This window comes from Myripristis murdjan, chromosome 13 (genome assembly GCF_902150065.1).
Source record: "Myripristis murdjan chromosome 13, fMyrMur1.1, whole genome shotgun sequence".
Lineage (NCBI taxonomy): Eukaryota > Metazoa > Chordata > Actinopteri > Holocentriformes > Holocentridae > Myripristis > Myripristis murdjan.
In genome coordinates, this window is record NC_043992.1 from 38,587,353 (window position 1) to 38,606,032 (window position 18,680).

Sequence of the window (18,680 nt, forward strand, 5' to 3'; positions counted from 1 at the left end):
ATACGCGTTCAGAAATAGACAAAAGGGGAGAAGAAGAAGAAGAAGAAGGAAAAAAAAATAAAAAAATTAAACTGCGGCCCGGCTTTTGTGCTCGTTCCGCTGACGTTTGCCTCTTTCAGGGAGGATAAAGCTCGGGCGTTGCTGGACATCAGCAATCAATGAAATCCACAGGGCTTACACTGGTTATTTAATGAGGTGCTCTGCACTTAGCTGGAAGCCCCCCCCCCCCTCACCCCCCTTCAGCGGTTTAACCTTTTGTCTATTTTTGTTGTCGTCATCATCATCGTCGTCGTTGTTGTTTGTTGTTTTCTTTCCTTGCAGCCAGTCGGCCCCGGAGCCGCCTCTCTGATGCTCCATTTGTCTTTAGCTGTCAGAGGGACAAGCGGCCTCTCCAGTCCATCACAGAGCAGGGATCAATACACTCTCCTCAGTCTGAGCACAACCTCCTCCAACGCCACTCCCTTCCTCCCTCTTTTTCTCCGTTCCTCCATCTCTCTCCATTCTCTCTCTCTCTCTCTCTCTCTCTCTCCCACCTCCTCTTCCTCTCTTTTTTGTTTAGCAGAAACAGAGAAAAAGACAGGGAAGGAGATGAGGAGGCATGAGTTAGGGGAGGAGTGTGTGTGTGTGTGTGTGTGTGTGTGTGGAGGGGGGTGGGGGTGGGGGGTTGGGACGAAGGCACTAATGATATTGGATAGAGTCAGACCGATAAATCTGCTCTTTGGTACACAGGCCGATATTGTCCTTTAATTAAATAGCACATATCGAGCAGACATGTTGTCCTCCTCTGATGTGATGGAGGTTTCTCCTTGAAACCTTGTCGGTAAAATGCACAATCAAATGATACTCCCATGCCTTAAATGCACTTCTGGATGATTTAAAATTCAACCAACTAATTTGACTGAATGTGTTTAAATACCAAAAGAAAAAAAAAAAAAGGGAATTGGAGGTTCTGTTTCATCATTCATTGCATTTCTTGTCATGTAGGCTATATTGGAAAGTGTGATGTGTTCCTATATATATATATATATATATATATATATATATATATATATATATATATATTTTTTTTTTTTTAACTTCATGTTTTGTTTTTGTGTTGCTACAAATCTCAGCCAAGTCTTGCTTGAAAAACAGATTCTTAATCTAAACTATTATTGAACTATTATGGCTAAGTAAAGTTTAAATAAAAATAAATAAATAAATAAATGAATAAATTTCAGTCTTAACAAGGACACATTTCTAGGGGTTCCACTTGATAGATTAGATAATTCGATTTTTGCAGGAATATTGACAAATTTAAAGATGCTGAACACTGGCAATGATCTCTTTCCGTGTCAGTCATTTTCGACATGCTGATTAGGGAATAACGAGCTAATTGGATGGAGACTTCTGGCTTCTGGGTGAAAAGGCGAGCGCCGCCTCTATAATGAGATGATGGGCAGACACACCCACACAAAACAGGGATTTAAGGAAGATGCACGGCCAAATCTGTCCTGTTGAAGTTCAAGTGAAGTTCAATTACACCATTCTTGCTTACAAACATCTACATGTGAACGGCCACCTCAACAGAGTGTGTGTGTGTGTGTGTGTGTGTGTGTGTGAGTCACATTAGCTGAGAGTGCAGGTCGGTAACTGGCTCAATAAAGAAGACCCAGCTAATCCAATACTCACCTGCAAAAAACAACAACAACAACGACAACAGCAGAAAAATCTCTGTTGGAGCTGATAGTGAAAATACACATCGTGACCTTAACATCATAACCGTAAAGATATTAACTTGGATTCGTTTTTAACGGAGTGGCTTGTTTTTCGATGTGTGTTCCTTATTTTAGCTGTAAGCACGAGCTGTGATGCTGTTGCCATGTCGAGGTTTACAGCTGAAAAGAAAGCAGAGGACATCCAATGGAGAAGCTGGATGAGATCTTCTGGGACAGATCGTTGTTTGGAGCAGATGGTCAGCAGCGGATGGTTTCCACACTAGCTATGTTTACATGGACACAAATAATCGGAATAAAGGCCAAATCAGGTTAAAAATGCTTCATGTAAACACGTCAGTCGGAAGATTGTGATCCGATACGGTCCATTTGGAAAGAAATTTCATTCCGAAAGAGAGAGGTGGTTTATGCCGATCATTATTCCGAATGGCGTCCATGTACACATCCATTCGGATCCTGTCTTCCCGGTTGGGGTGAAATTATCTCCACTGCGCATGTGTGTTACGTCAGCGTGATGCGTTTCCGCCTTTGCGGCAGCCGGTCGTTTTTCGGCAAGCAGCAAACGGTCCAAAAGGTCCATATTAAAAAAAAAAAAAACCTACATAAACAGACACTGTGCCAGAGGGGAGGAAAATAAAATGTGAGAGGCACAAAGAGTGAACGAGCTGAGGACGTGCAGACAACGCGGTGTTTGTTTACAACACAGGCGGAAGTACAGCTTCTTCTTCTACTACTATTTCCAGAAAATTAGACGACTCCGCGCATGCCCAAATGATTTATTCTGAGTAAACGCTTGGTGCATGTATACGCACGTCATGATCGGATCATTTTATTTAGTGTACATGTAAACAGTGGATTTGGAATTTCCGATCAACCAAGGTTTAGATCGGATTGGAGAAATTTTGCGCATGTAAACATAGCTAGTGAGGCTCTGGTCAGGATCCCACATCGGACTATTTTAATTGTCCGGAAGCAGAGTTAGGAGAGAGTTAAAAAAATGAAAATGAAATGTATTGAAGGATCAACAATGGTACACATTTCCTGGATTCATCATCAAGACTCTTTTCCAGCCTCCTTGCTTGTTAACTGGTGGACGTACTTTCTTTCTAGATCGCTGTGCAACAGCTAGACCAGGACTGTGGTCTAATAAGGCCCGTTTCCACCGCAGGAACCTCGGGGTAATTTTACGGGGCCGAGGCCGTTGTCGCGTGTCTCCACCGCCGGAACTACCCCGACGGAGAGAGTTCAGGAACCTTTACAGGGGCTAAAACATGGCCCTGCCTCGGGGTAGGGACTCTGAGCGGCCCTGAAAAAACTCCTGGGTTTACTCACAGTGTGATGTGATGTCAACAGAAAGCAGGCGTCCCTAGCAACACGGCCAACACTACCAAGCTAACGCTAACGTGCTAGCTAACGTTAACAACAGGCTTTTTAGCCGGCATTTTTAGGGGCGCTAACGTTAGCTTTAGCGGACGTTGGCTGACGCTAAAAACACACTTTTTAGCCGGTGATTTGTCGATTTCTGCTACTTCTCGAGAAATGCTGCCTTGCGTTTCTGCTCATGCGCAAAGCCGATGCATAGAGTAGCGGTAGCATTATTTAATAGGCTGTTACTGTACTATCGAAATATGCTACCCCTGAAATATTGATTATAAATACTAAAATAGTCTAAATATGCTGCCATTCATCCTACAGTGCTAGTGAGGTGATCAGAAGTCTAATATGAATGCATAGAGTAGCAGTAGCCAGTGGTGTAGTCTACGTGATACGCAGGTATACACCGTATACCCACTAGAAAAGGTCCCGCATTTCCGTATAACCACTTAAAAATGCGCAAAGATACGTATCAGTATGTTTTTTTGACATAACGTTCACTTTCCTGTTCAGAAAGTCGCCTTCTCTGTGTTACAAAGCGGCTCTTTTCGACCATATTTCAGGGGACACTACAGCTGGAGCTAACGTTAACGTTTCAGGAAGGGAGCATGTGTGTGTGTGTGTGTGTTTGTACCTAGACACACAAGAGAAGATAACTTTGCCCACTTAATGCCGATATCAATACATTAACCTGTCAGTTTATGTGGTGGTAGCAAATTTCGACAAAGCAGCAAAAATCGACAGAACACCGGCATTTTTAGGGACGCTAACGTTTGCTTTAGGGAACGTTAGCGAATGCTAACAACAGGCTTTTTTAACAACACACATTTTGATGCCCCGGTCATGGTCACTCAGTCGCCTGGTAACTTTACAGGAACCTTCCTCCTCCTCGGCCTCTCAGTGGAGACACGGCAGGTGAGAGGGCCGAGCCAGAGGACGCTCCTGTAGCAGCTCCTGCCCCCCAAATACTACCAGGAACCTTTTGGTGGAAACGGGCCTATAGTCCAAAGAAAAATCTATCCTTTGTCCTTTCCCTAACCACTTTTCCTTAACCTTGATGAAAAACACTCATGTGGTCAAGGAAAGATGTGAGGGACAATTCATAAGGATGCAGGAAGGGACAGCCTGAGAGAAGGTGCTGGTCTGCCATGGTCAAATTACAATGTCCTGAAAATGGACTACAAAAAGCACATCTAATATACTTTGCCCTGTGCATTCTCACCGTCTTGTTTCATGCAGGCTATATAAACATGGACAACACTGTGGAAAATATCACTTCACTTCCGAAGTTGGAATTGAAATAAAAAAGGAATATAGGCTACCAGTCACAAAAGTGAAACCAGATGGTTGTCACGTTAAGAATGGTCACCCTCACCCTAATGTCCGCTCGTGTTTACCCACGTGAATCCCAGTTAGTGTGACTGTAGGAAAATAATTGTTAGATTCCAGCAAGATAGGTATAGGACGTACGGCTTAAAAATCTACCACTGTACAGATCATCATTCTCAAGTTTCAAAGATGTTGAATTAAAAACATCATCAGGCCAAAAATGTTGACCTGTCAGACTTGTTGTGCTTTGATTAATATATGGTTAATATTCTAATAATGGTGATTATAACCCTATGACAGCTTAAGATGTCACGTCATGCTTTGTATATGATCCACTTAAACTGCTGTTCATGTAACCTGAGTCTTGGTGAGTAACTCGATCATCTGGATGGATTTCACTGTGAAGTTGTGACAGACTGATGTTCACTCAGACCTTGACGCTGCATATTAGTCCAGGCCTGCCTCTGGGTATATTACTTCATCTTCTTTCCCGTAGTCAAATATGAATAGTTAAGGAAATTGGGGTCCTGGAAATTCTTACAGTGTTTTCATTTTGGGGGTGCCAAAACATAATTACAGCTACAGAGCATTCAATCTGTGTGGCTGCTTTGTAACATCAGGCTTGATTAATCCAATCTGACTGTGGAAAGCATGCGCGGTAATGTCCTCGGCTTACGGAGACCGGGAGTCCCCTCTGTCCGACGTGTTTTTGTGAAATGACCCCCCATGGGATTTATTGATATTTTGGCGAGATGTAATCTGTTATCCCTGTTACAAAGAAGGCCTAACAAGAGATCCTGTTTTGTTTGTGTGCCAAGCACTTTGGGCAAAATGCAAATGTGGCAGCTCAATCTCCTGACTTGGCTAAGCACGGCTCATGAGGGCTGATGTGTGTGTTTCTCTCTGTGCGTGTGTGTGTGTGTGTGTGTGCTGCAGTGCTGGTGGGGTTTGTACACCGCCACAGAGGAAATGCAGCCTTTGTACTCTGTCCCTCCCCGAAATGCAATACACAGAGAAAGTCAGGGCTCATCACTCTTTAATTTTTTTTTTTTTTTTAACCACAAATGTTCTGCCTCTGGAGGCTTGAATTATTTATCTTACATAAGGAAAGGAATGTTAAGGGATAAAAGAACAATCAGAATGGAGAGGGAGCTTGGAGTGACACACAAACACACAACTACACACAAAAACACCCACACACATGGACACCCATCAGCCCCAGCCCACACACACCACGGCTGAATATGGATGGTTCAATAATCAGCGATGCCTAAACAAGTGTCATAATTTATATGCTCAGAGAAAGGTTTGGTTTTCTATATTTGGAGCGTTGGTCTGCATGAATTAACAGAGGAGAGAGAGAGAGAGAGAGAGAGAGAGAGAGAGAGAGACCCAAGGGAGAAGAGGAGAAATAGAGAGAGAGAGAGGGAGCTGAGGGGGGATGGTTTTCTCAGGAGGGGAGATTAATGTACCAGTAAATTGATTACACAGCGAGCTGTGAGGAAGACAAAAACTGAAGCGCTATTGAAGAGGAGTGTCTGGGGACCAACAAGTCAAAACAACAGTTTGTTGTGATGTGAGGGTATCAATGCAAAAATAATCCAAGGCCGGGTTCACAAACGAAGATCTAAAAAGAAATTTCAGGGAGTTTGTAAGAACCGTAAGTGCAATAACATTTTTTTTTTCTTTTTAAGATTTGTCTTCAGTCATACAAACTTAATTGGTTTCTTACTTACAAACTTCTCAGATAAGGCCTTTCATCCACAGCTGCTAGCCATAGTACTTTCATTTAGAAAACAGTTTGGAGCAATTGTTGGCCAAGTTTATGTTTCACATAAATGAGTGACTTAGAGCCCAGGAATTGGAATCAGACATTGGCTTCTGCCTTTTGGCTCAAGGCCTGGAAAATGTTAGGCTAATTTGATTACCTCTTACCATGAGGCATGAAACGAAAACCAAGTCAAATCATTAAAATAGGAGACGGGACACTCTGGGGTCTCTTCTTTAGAACACCCCGGACCAACAGGACCACCATCTCTTTGAAAGGGGAATTTCCTGTATTTCATGTTCTGGTGTATGCATTTTCATATTTAGGGACACTGTCAAATTAAACACAACAAAGAGTCACAAAAAGTAGTTTTGGTTGCTAACATTTTGCTAATGTGCAAATGTTACATAACATTTGTGAATGCGTGGACAATGCAAAGCCTTGCTGGTGATATCGTCACATCATGGTTTGAGGTAATGCATGCAAATTTGGATACTGGCGTATAAAGTGCATGCAATTGTTAAGTGTAAAGTAATGTTATTTGTCTGCAGGTTGAGGAGACCAGGTTGGAATACAAGTGGTTTCCAATTCAAAATGACTGTAGAACAGCCAATAACACACACTGAGAGGGTTTCTATGACATAGCAACACACTCATGCATGACATCAATTTACTATTAGGCAACAGCCTCAGGGGCCTGTAGAAGACATAATTAACATGTTGCCCTGCAGAAACAATAACCCAAGAACAATTTACCTCAGGTGCTGCAAAACGCCCTACATACCAGTCTCTTACTGTCTGAGCCCACAGTGATCCACCCAGTTACCTTGGTTGAACTAAATTCAGCCTGCATGACATCACCCAACTGCAGGGCAACATTGTCAGGAAACACAGGGGAGCCGTCCATAGAGAAAACACACATTAATATCTAAATCATGTTCTAAGACTCAGTGAGCTACCAAACACAACTGCCAACCAAAAACTGAACAACCAGCAGGAGAGAACAGCGACTCAAGGCAGGAGTCAGCACTGCATACCTGCAGCCAGCCTCTCTTACACCGTTACTGGTTGAAATATTGATTTGTTGGAGTAGCTGCTGCCTCTCCACCCTTATCTACAGGGAATGCATTCAGGAACAAACCCCAGTGTTCTTGCTGGGGTGTGTTCAAAGCAACAGAGAAAATTAGTGTTCCCTGCTAGACACAGTGACTGTAAAGAGTCATACCTGGCATGTAGCTGAGCCATGTGGCACAACACCTTCAGAGGACAGGATTTACGAAGGCCTGGAGGCTAAAGCCCTTCTAACGAGCTTACGTTTGTTACTCTGACATTTAAATGGTTGTACCTGAAATTACAAAGCTACTAATCCTCATTTAAAATGCGTAATTTACTCCTAGCTATGCGACTTAACTTAGCTGGCCAGTGAAAATATGAGATATGGTTCTAGTTTCATTTTTCAAATTGTTTTTCATTCATATGTTGTTTTCACTTTGCCTTTCGCTTGCTTTCATCGCAACTTTACCAAATGACAGCGACTCCAAATTGATCATGGCCTACAGAGGACGGCAAAGGATGCACCGATAGTGTCCACCCAATTTGCAAAAAGAGGGCTGCATAAAGTTTTATGTGGACCATAGGAAGTAGCTGTTGGCTGTGCACTCAGCTAATGGGGATCCTAATAAACCAATGAACCAATATGGGCTGCCTTTGGAGATTCATTTGGATTGGGACAGCCTCATCAAGTGACCATGATGTATCAGGTCTGGAAATGCTACCTTCAGAGTAAACTGCCCATGAATCGGGACACAGCTGTATATTGTCTTTTAAAAATAATTTTCAATTCTGTGGTGTTGAGCCTGTGCTTGCAGCATCGTTGTTGTTAAGTTGTTCCCCCAAAGTTATACGATCTGTCGCATATATCAAAGGTGTGTGACTACACAACATTTGGACACTGTGTAGTAGTGTGTTTTATACTGACAGTACTTTCATGTTTTCCCATAGTAAAATGGCAGAATAGTGAATCTCCTATTTGAAAGTGTCTGGTAAAATAGCAAAATAGTAACAAGTGAACAGTGAATAGTGAATAGTTCATGCTTAATTGAAAAATGATCATATTAAACTGTAAAATAAACAGAGGCATTTTCTCTGAGACTGAAGTTGCCCTAGGAAGAAGGCAGAGAGATAAAGAGTGTACAGGGTTTATGTCGGGGCAGCAGGAACACTCAGCGGGTGACTGAGAGGGAGACGGAGAGAAAGATGAAGGGTGCTCAGGAAAGTGACCACCCCAAGAGTAACAGTCCTGTCCGCTTTATTGATGGGACGCTGCTTGTGGCTCGGCTAACTGTGATTGCTTCGGCAGCTCCTGTTGAAATAAAACTGAAGATAGAGAGGATTATTCATCTCCCCTCTGTCTCTTTGGCATAGTCACTGTCAGTTTCTCTCCCCTCCAACATCCGTCCTCATGAGAGATGGGACAGCAAGCACAGTCCCACCTGGAGCAAACAAAGTTAAACTCTGGGAGAGTAGGATATTACGTGTGAAAAACTACAAGTACCATCTCATAATTGTATGCAAGTTGGAATTTACATTCAGTTTACGTCTGTCCAGACTCATATTACATTTGTAGTGAATACTTTGAAAGAATTTAATAAAAGGTATTAAGTGTACTTATTTGTGAAATCAAAGTTATCATTATATTGACATATATGATTCCAGTGAACGATAAAGCTCAATATCAGCACAACCAGTAAGCATATAGGGGATTACCAGAGGAACAGGAGGCCCCCTGTCCTGGTTGTCATCCAGGGAGAGGAAATATGTCGGCTTGTTTTTTAAGCTGAGACATTTTCTTCCTCTCAAAGCTCTCCTAACTTTGTGCCGGTCTCTATTTGTGCCTCATTTAAATTATTGTAATGTTTTGTGGTGTAATACATATCCAAGTTATGTTGAGAAATTATTGATCTTACAAAAGAAAGTAATACGAGTTATATCATGGAGCAAATTTAATGCTCCCTCTGATCCTCTTTTTTATGGTCATAAACTTCTGAAGCTTACTGAGTGTAACATCTTTCATAATGCCTGTGTAACGTATAATGTCATATTTAGACTCAGTGACAGACTCTGTCATCTCATTCCAATTTATTTTCCCACTCATGAACACAACACAAGGGGAAAACAACTTTTAAAGGGAAAGAAAAGGAAACTGAAATGTACAAGTTTTAGTATGGCCTGTAAAGGTCCCAAAATGTGGTATGAGATTGACAGCACTATAAAAGAGTCTGCATCTCTGTCTATTTTCAAAAAGAGGTTAAAATAAAAATTGCTATTAAATTATGTCTAACTTTGTTTATTATGAAACTGCTAAAAGCAGCTGAGGATTTAAATGATGAACTGCTCTCTTGAATGTATGTATGTATGCATGAATGTATGTATTTCTCATGAGTTTCTCAATAACTGATGTGCTGGTTTTGTGTGAATATCTCTGTACCTCGGGAATCTGAGGAGGTCTTAGTATTTAGGTTAGGTTAGATTTGGTAGAAATAAGGAACTTTTTTGTAAAGTATGGTTGTTATTTAATGTTTGGGCCCCTGTGCATAAGCTACAGATAGCTTCTGGGGAGTCCCATTTTACAAAACGTATCTTGACTGTAAATTGTATTTCTATTATAAATGATTTGTAAATAAACTAAACTAAACTGAACTAAACTGAAAGTCAAAATGCTGATTTATTTATAGCATTGAATAATGGTCAGCAAAGCGTTTTTGCAGAATTATATTTTGTCATGGTGAATCTGACCTTTAACCTTTTGAATGTAAAATGTCATCACTTCATCATTTTATATTATTAGACATTTATGTGAAATGTAAAAATAAAAAATCTTGAAAAATCTTCACCTCAACTTTTTACCTTCGATCACAAAAATGGACTCATTTCAGCTCTAGTGATTTCCAAGTCTGGAACAGCGTTACATCCATTACTTATATTCACTATCTGCTGTCTTGATTGAACTGGAATGGTGATGTTTAAAAGCATGAGTTGGATTTAGCTGACAACCTCATTTTAAATCCAAACCATATGCATGTGTACATAAGTGTTTCTTAGCACTGAAAAACAAACAAACAAACAAACAAACAAACAAACAAACAAACATATTTTTTCACCGTATTTTGAGTTTATTCCTGAGTTATGATTGCATGATTACTCAGAAATTTGGGTAGAAAATTTTTCTCCAACCTTCAAACTTCATCAACGTACTTTGAATGGTGTTTAACAGGGAGAAAATATGCATTTCTGATATATATTTAATATGGCATCCAAGCATGGATAAATCCTGACATGACATATTAAATTTAATACATTTAAGATTAATTAATGGCTAAACTCTTACTTGGATGCAATATAATGTCTCAGGCTTGAATTAAATTCAACTGATTAATCTTTATAGAAATGAAATTGTTGTACAGGCAGCTGGTAAATATGCAAATTAACTGAGTTTTACTTTTACAACAGTTGCAGATTCATGCCTTAGTTCTTTATTTTTTTCTGTTAACAGTCAAACATGTTATATTTTAGCCAACATCACTCACTAACGTATGACTTTAAACAACTGGATGACAAATGAAGTTGCATGAAAGTTACTGTCTCAGTCATTACAAACAGACCATATAAATCAAGTCCCTTAATACCATCACTAGTCACGTCACCTTGAAGTGACTCGCAAAGCTGGAAAACACTTTATGTGTTGTTCTCGGAGCCAATGGACCGCTCAATGTCAATACAGGGGATTCGAAGTGACTGTCCTAAGTACAAACAACTAAATTGGTTGATTGAGCCGCATTAGATGAGTCGTTTAGAGGAACATTTTTCACAGTGTGAGGTAAATGCTTTTCTCTGCACTGTTGGCGTCAGCTGAGTTAGCTGCAAGTGTCTGAAAGTGATGAGTGGCAATGAGCGGAGTGCAGAGCAAGACAGGCAGAACAGGCAGATGGACTGAAAAACAGACGCACACACACACACACACACACACACACAGAAAAAGGTGGCTGTACATCTGACACACTGGATTGACTGAGGCGAGATGAGTTACATCATTGTCTGGGAACATTTTCTATGAGGCTCGTCTTTATGGGACACTAAATAAATTCTGTACACCCTTGTAGTGATTTTCAAATGGTTACAAGCCTGTTTATCATATTTAAGAAATTACTGTTTTCCATCATTTTTTTTTTTTTTTTTTAAAGATGTTTGTAATGCAGCACCTCCATGTAGGCTGGGAAACACTTTGAGCAGATCACTTTACTCACAGCAGACTGCAAGTTGTTTGTAAAACTTAACAATAAACTACAAGCAAGAATCTGTTTATTTTAAGCAAACAGCAAAGTGTTGGATAAGACTTACTGTTATTTATTCTGTCACAAGTAGGCAATTGAAAATGCATCTTTTTTTTTTCTCTGTTTTGGACTTACATCCACACTCAACCATCAGAAATGGATATTTTGAACATGCCCACCAAAACTGACACATTTTAATACAACAATGTGCCATTATAATGTGACTTGTGCTTGTTAGTTACTGTTAAAAGCAGATCAGCTTCTTTGGCAGTCCAAACAAATCTAATTTACTTTTGTCTATTTTGTTTCTTGACTTTGATATCCTACTGGTGCCTCATGGATTCAAACCTAGTTACTGCTGCTACCTACCTACATGGGTTATCTGGTTACAGGTATGATAACGCTCATAAACAGTAGAAATGCCATGCATATTTAAGTCAGGGGCATAGGCATGCCAAATAGAGTACCATTAGCTGCCACTGTTTTGTGTGTTTTTGAGTGTATCGTTGTGCAAGGTCAACTTTTTCGTGCCGGCACAGATCGAGGGCAGCACCTTAGTAAAGACAAAGTGGCAGTTTGGTATTTCTGTGGCTTTTTGGTGCAACCAGCACCAGGCTCTTGCAAAAGTACAAAAACTTTGTTTTTATGCACAGCAAGCGGTTGGCTGTAAATCAGTACATTTCCAGTGCAAATCATCACCAATTCTCATTGCATGTCCTCATCAAAAACACCGGGCTGCCAGTGATGAGGCCTCCCAGATGCAGCATTTGAAGCATGGAGTTTTTATTTGCAGTAGAGGAAACCCTATAGCTGCTGCGAACAACATGACAAAGTGATTAATGTGTGGTTGTTTACATTACTTTGAGGCCAGTGTAGTATGCAAATGTAGTATTGCAATTTAGTATAGAAAAAGAATAAATAGGAGATAGTATGCTTACATAACCAGGATACATTTGGCATGAGATGTTTGCATGCAGATACAAATAAGGCAATGAGCTGGAAGAGGAAAGGAGAAGCTTTTCCACGTATTTTAGACCAACTGCAGAGATACATGCAGTGTGAGGTGGTGTGCAAACTATTTGACTAATGGGCAAGCCACACCAAACACAATCTGTCAAGTAACCTCCATTCATTTTCTGTGAGAAGCAAGCAATTTGTGCAGCACACGCGGGGATGGCATGGAGTGTCAACCAAGCACGTGATGCGGGTAAAGAGGTGGGACAAAATCCATTTGGCAAAGGAAGACGATGTCGATTGTGCAGTGCCTCTGCTGACTTTCACCCATGGCTTTCACCCATTTTCTCATTACCAGGAAGTAACATTAGCTTTCCAGACATGCCTTGCCTCTCTTCCTACCTATTGGGACACTGATAGGAGAAATGCTGCCTGGAGGAAGGAGGCAGATATTACTGGTGTCCCCAGTGGGTCTGTACCGGCTGTTGAGATGAATTTACCAGTGAACTTGGAAATTGTCGGCAATAGCTCTTCCTCAGTGGATTTATCCAACTCCATGTCTTGGTAATTAGAAGTTTACCTAGCTTTACAAACTTACTGAATGTCAAAAAAAATCCAAAAAGTTGTCTGGCCTCCATCGGCGACCACATATTATGCCAAAAAACGTGGCCGTAGCAAGCATACTTTTCCACGTAGCATATAACACACAGTGATGGTTATTATTGATCAATGACTCATAGCTTCATTGGGCTTTATTTTGCGATGTAACTAACTAGCTATGTATTATCTTGTTTATTACTTGTCTACCTATGAAAGGAAAGCAATAATTTGACACAGTATATTAATTTTGAAATGATTTTGCCTCAAATGACATTTCACCTGCATACGTTATAAGTTATACTCTTTCTCCTTCCTTGTTGTCTTCTTCTGATTTTTTGGTGACAACTTGAACTCCAACCATGAATCAAATATTACAATTAAAAGTGATATCCATGTAGTAGCCTAACATCTTTTTGGCTCCAGCAGGCATTATGATAATAATAATAATAATAATAATACATTTTATTTAAAGGCCCCTTTCAGGACATTCAAGGTCACCGTACAAAAGGACAATAAAAACAATCAATAAAACATAATAATCAATGAAAAACAAAGTGCAATATATAAAACAACAGTAAGGTGCAACAGTAATGTCATTCCAGTCCCAAGATTAAAGTGCATGGGCTGATTATTGTTAGCTAGCTTGATTACTGATAATATATTGAACAGACTTTATGTGCAGATGTTTCAAACTCGCTTTGATTGACTGTCCATAGTTAATGGTCATTTATTCAAAATGACAGTCATGGAACGCCAACTGACCAGTCAGAATTGAGTATTCCACAAAGCCATGCAACAACACTGTGTTCACACAGTTATTATTGCAAATATGATCTTCGTAATTTGAAAAATTACTTGTGTCACAACTGTTTTACGCTTGAAATAATAATAGAGAATATGAATAACTCAGGCACTGTCACGTGTCTTCAGTAATAGCCTAGCACTTGTTATAGGTACTTAACTTCTCTTTTCTACATATTTATTGATTCATACAGCAGGCTTGGGTTAGCTTTAAAGAGTCACACCTTCTCAGTAATGAGGCACCAGGTAATTTTCACCAGTTGTCAATGGCCAAGCACCTGCGGCCAAACACTGATTGGGTGTGCCCAGAAATGCAAAACACCTGAAAGTTTCAACCCCCAGAGGGCAGTGAGGCCGAAGTTTTCTCTCCTACATTATTTAGTGTCGAGTTACTCTTTAATGTTAGTTATTATCCCACAAACCTGTGTTTTCATAACCTGCGATATCTGTTTTGTCATGATGTGAACAAGCACGGACTTCCGATCTCTCCTAAATGCAGCAAAAGATGTTATAAAACAAGTTTAGATTTTCTCGTATCTGCATATGAAACGTCCTCAGAAAACATTGTGCAGATTCCCATTAGATGAGTGAAAACCCGGTGAAGTGGGCAGTTGTGGCCGGCGCTGCCTGATGCAGAGAGCGTCACAGGAACAAAGGAGACGGCGCTATTAGCTGAGGTCACCACACCCAGGGATGATATAACACAGCTCTCCTCTGCACTTAACAGACTATTGTGTTCACTCTGGCTCTCCGTTTCTCTGTCTTTCTCTTTTTCTCCCCGTGATGAAGGGGGAAATTTTTTCACCGATGCAGCAAATTTGCCCACCTCTTCCTCCTTTTATTCATTAACCTCACACTGAACTGAAATAGCACCTCATTATGAGCATTTGAAAAGGACGGCAGAACAGCCACTAATCAGATCAGACAGCAAGAAAATACTAGGGCATGCACAGTAATTTGCGCATAGAACACAGCACACACTCACAGACACACATAGTCCTGGAAACACACCTAAAACACACACATGCACACAGATTGCATTTGAGAGTTTCGACTGGATTTTGATGACGATGATGAAATAGCGGTAAATAATGAAATAAATGCTTAAGTGGCCATTTAAGGGGATTAAATGTGCAAAGTGAGAGCAGAGCCTTGATGAAGAGCCAGAGTTGAATCATTCGAGTGCTAATGTAGAGAGAGAGAGAGAGAGAAAGAGAGAAAGAGAGAGAGAGAGAGAGAAACAAGCGGACAGAGACGGATGAGAGATGGAGGATAGGACGGGGGTCTCAGGCTTTTTGGCAATTAAAGTGATTAATACCCTCCCGCCAAGGACTGGAGAGGGTGGGGGTTAGGTGTTGGTGGTGCGGGGAGGGGGGCTGGTTGGTTAATGGAGCAAGATTAAGAATAATTGCTGCTCGGCAGTCTGTCTGTAAAGGACTCAAAGAGGTTGAGAACACCCAGAAGAGAGAAAGAGAGAGAGGAGGAGATCGAGTTAGACACTGAATTTGCACACAAAGAGGCGATACCTGGGAGGGGAAAAAGGAGGAAGGAAAGAGGAAGTGAATGAGAGGATGGAGAGGATGAGAATATAGAGCAACAAACACCGACTGATGGAGAAACGTAAAGTAAGAGGCACGCAGAGGCTTTTGTGAAAACTTTCCTACTCTTGTCTTGTTTTTTTTTTTCTCCCCCCACAAATCCAATCTGGCTTTTGTCCTTGATGGACCTTTTATGATAAAAAGGCTGATCCAGAATCTCAATTTGGCGCTCCCTATTTCCCCACGTCTTTCTTCATTTGTTTATTGAAAGCATTCATTTTTTTCCCCCACCAATATATTTATTGATATTTTCTGCATATTTTAATAAATTACAACAAGTAGTTAAGTGCCTCTTAACCAGAGCACCCACTAAAACAAAACAAAACAAAACAAAACTTAGAACAGACTACTTCTCAGACAAGGAGCCATTTTTTTTTTTTTACAAATATAAATCAAATAGCACATCAAACAATTAGGGTTATTTCAATATCTTCACAAACTTGAACTCCACTTGACCAAAGTGCCAGGATTCCATCAAAAAGTAATCATTCCTCCTCTTCGTTGTCTGAGAAATCAAAACATTTCACAAAGGCAGTAAAAAGGTCCCAGTATCTTTTCAGATAAATCCTGTTTACCCTTTACTATATGTCATGTTTTCTAAAGGAACAGTTATCGGCATTGGCCTAACCCAATCTAAAACAGGTCTATTCGTTTTTCCCAGTCCAGTGCAATACATCTTTTAGCATGCAGTAGACATGTATTTATCATTTCCTGTTCAATTTTACTGAAATTATGTTTTTGGGGGTGTAACCCTAAAATTAGTCCAGGATCCATTGGAAATATTTTACAAATAATTCTTGGTGTTACTTTTTTAACCGCTTCCCAAAATGTTTTAATCTGACTGCACTGCCAAACACGATGAAACAGCGTCCTCCTCCTCCTCAGCGCATTTTATGCTCATGTCTGGAATACTGTTATTATAGTGGCTGAGTTTAACTGGTGCGATGTAAATTCTCATTATCCATTGATACTGTAGCAATCTTAATGGAGTATTAATTGACTGTGTATCCCAGTACAGACTGATTCCTAATCTTCCAGTGTTATATTTATTTCTTCTCTCCATGCATTCCATTTATAATCAGAATTCTTGGTTGAGTTGGACATTAGCATATTATATATTTAGACACCATTTTCTTCAAGTTTAATTTTAAGGATTTAGTTAGCACATTATTTTGGTTTGTTTTAATAAAGCTTCTAAGTTGGAGATATTTAAGAAGGTATTTTTATCTATGCTGTACTTGCGCCTGATTTCTTCAAATGACATTATGTTATCTGTATTAGGTAAATACAGATACTGTATCGTTGCCAAACCCTTTGATGACTATATTTTCAATACAGCATCTGCGCTTCCTGGTGTGAAATGCTTAATAGACCTAAACTGTACTGCCCAGTAGTACCAGGTATGGGACAGACGAATCCTGGCTTGATTATTTTTCCATATATATCCAATAAATAACTTTCTAAGTTTCTGTAAAAAGTCATCAGATGGAGGGAGTGGATTGTTTTGGAATATATACAGTATTGCTGTCATTGATGGGATTCATCATGGAGCTAAATGGCATAAAAGAAAATGCTATCCTGGGTCTAGTTTGTTGTTTATATCAAGTTTTTCTTACTCCCATGCATAAGTAGACAAATGTTTGATGCCGAGACATCATGTTAAGACGTTTCCAGCATAATTATAGTGCAGTATGACAACAGAAACATTTTCAGCTGCCTAAATTTTCAGTAATCATGAGAAAACATCAGTTTTTTGTGCCATCCCCTCAGGGTGCTTTCACACCTATAGTTTACTTGCTTTGGACTGATTCAGGCGTGAAGCTGCCACTTTGTTGCATTTTTCATCAGGTACATTTAGTGTTCACACGGCCTGTTAAGTGACCAAGATTTCTAGACAAATGACACATCGCTGAATAGGTTGTTCATCTACTGGACAGGAATTTTACAAGGGAAACTCTTGTCGACAGCATATTGCAGCAACAAAGAAATATTAGAACAATAAACAAAAAAGGAACAATGTAGACGTCAGTATTTTTACAAGTATTTAAAAACTTCCTAGTAATCATGAAATGTCATCAAACCATATTTCTACAACATCCAGCAGTCCTTTATCCATGTGTGCCATGTTTAGCAGCAGGTATCCAAGTCTGCTTTCAACCCACAATGAGCATTTTTGTTTGCTTCCTGGTTGGATTGTGTTCTCACTTACACCATATGGAAAAGTATTGGGACACACCTCTTAATCATTGAATTCAGGTGCTTGATTCAGTCTCATTGCCACAGGCATATAAAATCAAGCACCTAGCCATGCAGTCTGCCTTTACAAACATTTGTGAAAGAACAGCTCGTTCTAAAGAGCTCACTGAGTTCCAGTGTGCTGCTGTAATAGATAGATAGATAGAGATAGATAGATACTTTATTCATCCCGAAGGAAATTCACAGTTTTCAACAGTATCCACAGATTACAAGATTAAATAAATAAAAAATAAAGAATAAAAGATGACACTAGAGATCTAAAGATCTAAGTACCCAATGTGCAAAAAACCGTGTGCATAGATGTATACAATGTGCATAGATGTGGGCAATGTGCAAATTTACAGTATAAACAGATGATAAATAGCAGCAAGCAATATATACACTATAAACAAGGAATATATACAAAAATAGAAATAATAGTAATAATAATAGTAATGTAATAGGAAGCCACCATTGCAACAAGTCAGTTTTTGAAGTTTCTTCCCTCCTAGATATTCCACCATAAAGTGGTAAGTGGTATTACTGCAAAGTGGAAGCGTTTAGGAACCACAGCGACTCAGCCACGAAGTCGTAATAGTGCATAAAAGTCGCCAACGCTCTGCTGCCTCAGTAACTGCAGAGCTCCAAACCTCCTCTGGCATCAACATCAGCACAGAAACTGCATGCAAACCTCACATCACCGAGCGCAACACCAAGTGTCATATGGAGCGGTGTAAAACACGCTGCCACCGGACTCTGGACCTGTGGAAACATGTTCTGTGGAGCGACCAATCAGGCTCCTCTATGTGGCGTCTGATGGATGAGTCTGGGTTTGGGGAACGCCAGGAGAACGTTCCCTGCCTGAGCGCATTGTGCCGACTGTGCAGTTTGGGGGAGGAGGGATAAAGCTATTGCGTTGTTTTTCTGGGCTCGGCCCCTCAGCTCCACTGAAGGGAAATCTCAATGCTTCAAGCTC